The sequence below is a fragment of the Astatotilapia calliptera genome, chromosome 2 (genome assembly GCF_900246225.1).
Source record: "Astatotilapia calliptera chromosome 2, fAstCal1.2, whole genome shotgun sequence".
Classification (NCBI taxonomy): domain Eukaryota; kingdom Metazoa; phylum Chordata; class Actinopteri; order Cichliformes; family Cichlidae; genus Astatotilapia; species Astatotilapia calliptera.
In genome coordinates, this window is record NC_039303.1 from 18,985,217 (window position 1) to 18,990,117 (window position 4,901).

General features: G+C 36.0%; 1 long non-coding RNA gene across 1 annotated transcript; it reads left to right on the forward strand.

The window, feature by feature from the left end:
* Nucleotides 1-609: 609 nt before the first annotated feature.
* On the forward strand, nucleotides 610-4,429 carry LOC113032871 (uncharacterized). The gene is made up of 3 exons (XR_003273951.1): nucleotides 610-832; nucleotides 1,958-2,092; nucleotides 3,375-4,429. It is a non-coding gene; the product is annotated as an uncharacterized LOC113032871 (long non-coding RNA).
* The last annotated feature ends 472 nt before the right edge of the window (nucleotides 4,430-4,901 follow it).

Genomic DNA, 4,901 nt, shown 5'->3' on the forward strand with positions numbered 1-4,901 from the left:
CAATAAATCACTTGTTTTCAGTCTTAGATCATTTGGCCCTGGGGTTTACTTCAGATGTGCGATTATCTTAACCCTTTACAGCCGATCGGAGCGGGCACGCTCTGTTTTGCGTAACTATTTTTAAATCCCAGTAGCACTGCAACCACGTAAGCTAGCGCAAAAAATTTTTTTGCATATGAAACCGGAGGAGTTGTACTCACATCTTATGCCATCAGCTTGTCCTAGGTCACGGTTTCCTTCCACATAAAGCTTTGCAAAAACTGCGTAAAAAGCGCTTGCAGGAACAAAAACATAATATTCCAGAAACACGCTGTGCCGGTCCGATCAGCTGTTCATAACACTTCCTACGTTGGAATAGACGTCAGCGCGAACTTTTGCATTTCCGCCATTACCTGCCCGAAACAGGAAGTGACGTCATTTTCGCGGAAATGTAGTCTTTTTTACTATCAGGTCCTCAGGGCCTATACTCGTCTTTTTAAAAGTTATCTTTGACTTTATGACTTTCTGTGTCGTTTCTGGGATGCTTAGGACTCATACTGCACTGCTGGAAATAGTTTATTTTGATGCATATGCTGCTTTTTTGCAAATTTGCAGTACACTGTAAAAAAAATCCGTAAAAATACAGTACAATCTACTGTATAAACGTGAAGGAATTTTCCGTATTAGTCATTTACAGGTATTTTTCTGTATTTCTCAACTACTGCAATGCATTGTGGGAAAAAGAACCTGAAAAGGAGGGAAAAGTAAGCGCAAGAGCAGCCATTAGGCTTCTTTCAGGCTTCATCTGGATTTTGGATTCTGAAGTTGGAGAAACTGCCTTCAAATTTCTGTGGTAAGTATTAAAACTCATGTTTCGTTTTATTAAAATAATGTTTTTCAAAAGACTCCGTGTTTTTATTTAGAAAGAATTGTTAATTTATTTGTTAACTGGTTTCGGCTGTCTCCAGACAAGTCAGGAATATTTTGCTGACTCATTTTTTAAAATAATTGTTATTTAGGTTTAACATGACTTAAGCTTTATTTTAATTAATGTTAAAATAATTTTTACTGTGATACCACCAGTTTTGCCCTTCAGTGGCTGAACCAGTTTTCATAAATATTATAGTTAGCTGTCTGTGTCTCTCAGGGTATTACACAGCTGTGACTGCTAACTAGCTAATTAGCGAAAGTCAGCGATGTGGCTAACTGGGAAAGTGAGAACTTCATGGTTCTAGAAATTATTCTAGGACTCTAATAAGTACTGTATCAATACCTGTGTTTTACAGTTGGCTCTACTGTACACTTTAAAGGGTTTCAGGCAAAGTTACACTAACCCTAGTTTAAGCCTCAGACCTTCCTGGCTGACGCTAGCAAATGCTAATGTTAGCCTCTGATTTGGGCTGCTAAAGTAAAGACTTTTAGCTAGCTGACCAGCATAGATTATTTCGGTGGTTAACAGACTGTAGTGGTAAAATTATTGAAAGTATAGTTTCACCTCAGCACATTTACAATTACAGTATGTCTATTTTGTAGCACATAGAAATGTTTAGTTAATATTTACAGACAGACACATTTTCCCTGTAACTGTGTTTTTACTCCAACATTTGTTGAAAATGTAATTTATGAAATGCTGAGCAGCATTTCTTGTATGTGGAATATTTGTGTCACCCCACTGTGCTAATGTGATTAAATACTAAAAATTATTACTAAAAAAATTCAATAATAAATCAATAATAACTATTTCTTGATTGAACTATAATGTAAGCGCAGTGCTGGTGTGCAGGGGCTCTATATGCCTTGTCTATATCAAGCTTTTAGCCAAATATAAGCAGAGATATTTGTATCTTTCTTAAAAATCCAGATCCTTACAGATTATTTGAGAAATGGATCAACAGCTATCATTACTTGAAGCACTTTAAGTCCTGCAGTGGAAAAATATCCCTTATTTCACCTTTGATCACACACTTTGGTTTTCCAGTGCAGAGCAATGGCCAAGAAAAGGAAAGACTTCCCCGAGTGAAAAAAAAGATGAAGATACAAGCTGGTGATGATCCAGAGCAGCTGGTCTCAGGAAATGAAGAAAAACCCTGATCACCTTCTCTACAAACACAAGGTGAGTTTAATGTTGTGGTTGATTTAGTTTTTCAAGGTATGTATGTTACTTTAATTATAAACTGCTTTTGTTGCAACAGAATGGTGTTATGTGTATGCAACTCTACGTGAATTATAATCCTTTGTAGGGCTGCGTGATATGACCAAAGTCTCATATCCCAATATAAGACGCATCTCTCCTGATAACGATATATATCACAAAATAGTGCATTTTCTGTCAATTCTGTGATTCTCGGGCAACTCGACTTATGTGAAGTGTTTTCAGTTGGGCGTCGTGTACCTGGAGTCGAGTGTTTTGACCGATGCATGAAACTATACATTTTTAGACATGAGTTTAAATGGCCGCCATTTTCTTTCTGAGTATTTATTAGACGGCGTGCTGCAAGGAAAAGCCTGTTCTAACGTTTGAGTCTAAGGATTATTTTGAGCACCTGACGACTCTTTTTTGCTTTTCATTCGTAAACTCTCTCGAAACTCTTTCATGTGATTCTTGTGTAGGTGGTTAAAGAGGTTTGTCGTGTTCGAGTGGTGGTGGGGACCAGTTTGTGGCATAATTTGCATAGTACAGTTTTCTGGGGCGTGTCAGACTTTTCATAACCAAACCATGTCCATGCTACAGAGGTAGCCCCTCATTTAACAATAAGGTCCTCGATTTCTTTTGACTGGTCCTTCTGGTTCTGCCTCATCCTTGCTGGCCATGCTGGTATTCTCTGTGCCTTCATCTGCGTGGTGACTGTAAGCGCCATTTATAGTTACTTGATGTTTTTATTTGAGGTCATTTGTTTGATGCATATTCTGAAATTTTATGTTTGAGAATAATGTATATCATTTCAGTTTAGTTTGAAAAGTCTCAACAGAAACTTGAGCTTTATTGTGAAAGGTTTATGTGGAAAATAAACAAGCGGACGGCGGAGCCACACGATGGTTTTATCCTCATTGTTGGTAACGAAAGTACGCGTAAAAACAGTCACTTGTCCGTCCATAGTGTGGTTATTTTAAGTATAAGAGAAGGAGAGAACTTTAAGAAATAATATAGCAACTACAGTGACCATCAAAACCATGAAAAAAATATTGCCGTAAACAGTTTATTTTGCAACACCACAAAACAAAGAATAGTGTATAATATGAAACGATAGACATTTTTATATCGTAATCTCATATATATCGTCATATCGCACAGCCCTAATCCTTTTTTGTTTATGTTGTTTATGCTCTAGGTAAAAAAATTTTATAAAAATACAAACTTTTTAAAAATGTCTTGTTGTTTCTCTTTTTTTCCTCAGAATAAATTGCGACTAGTCTCAATGGCTGACACGGAGGAGCAACACAGCGACACGTTAACTCCGACTGCTGCAGTTCCTGTATGAACTGAGCAACTCTTAAAATCCAAGGAAAAGCTGAGTGTATTTTACTTAAAGCTCAGATGGACCTTGATGTACTAACATGCAGGCTGCATTCAGGACTTTGTCACACTGTTATATGAAGAGCGGTAACAAGACTTTGTAGTAATTTGTCTTACTATTGTCTTATTTGTTGTGATTTAGGGTCTGTGCGCACAAGCAGAGGTTTTTGTTTGTAACTGTAACCTCGTTTTCAGAGCCTTGTCTAACATTTAATGGTCATGAAATATGTCAGACTTTTTCCTCTACTTAACCAGCTTAGAGAATTTGAACACCGTGGAGAAAAAGGTGTGCATTAAGGATTTTGAACTATGATGTTTAAGTGTTGTCACTGCTGAGGATTCGTGGACACAGATCCTTATTCACTATGCTGCTGTTTACAGTTTAACTTTTCATCAGAACAAGCACTTCTAATTATACTTTGCTCCTCACTGACAAAACAAGTCCCGTAAATACACTTTTATCTTTAAGTTTGGGACAGTAATCTGTCTTAATTTATTATGTGTTGTAGTTATCATATGGGGAAAAGTCCTGTGGTTATCCATCAGTCCTGTTCGAATAAACCCAAAGTTCAGGAACATCTTCTTTAGATCTGTTCAGTTGTATTCATGTGGCACCACTTAAACAGTCAACAAATTTTGACTCAAGTATGTTATATTGTAAGGTAAAGAGCCCAAAGAGTTAATCTCAGACAAATGTTCACACAAATGTGAATTACATTCACTTTATTAATGAAGTGAATGCAATTCAGTAATCAAAGGTGTTTGGCTATAACTGACTACATGTGTATACTGTATCATAAGTGGACAGAGATGGATGTAAACCACACCTTAACCATTTGGCTGAGGCAAAACTACCACAAGGCAGTGATTCTAACTAAAAGGTACTCTGGATATTATTAAATGTGAACATGTCGTTAAATATGACATTTTTTGTTTGTCAGGTGTCCTGTTTGAAGAAAACACTTGGTAGCCACTTGAATGAATGTAAATAAACACATTTACATGAGGGCAACCTGATTTCAAGGAAATAAAAATGCTCAAATTTGAAAGCTTGTGAGTCATTTTGTTCATGTATCAGCTGTTTAGTAGTTTTATGACAAGATGGATGCTGTCATTATATTTAAGTATAGTGTTTGAGTTAAGGAGAATAAAAGAATATTTAACATTAATTGTACCAATGTTGTTGTGTACGAAGCACAAATTAATTTAAGTTTTAATTTATGAATTTTTGAGTACATGGTGTACTAGGTTGTAATTGCATAGAAATGTACGTTTAAGGATATAAAGAACTATATTTAATGAGTTACAGTGAAAAGAAGTGCTTGGAAATAGTAATATAAACAGAAATTTCAATTTTTCTATTAACGGAAAATATCAGTTAATGATACAGAAAATATACTGTGAATAA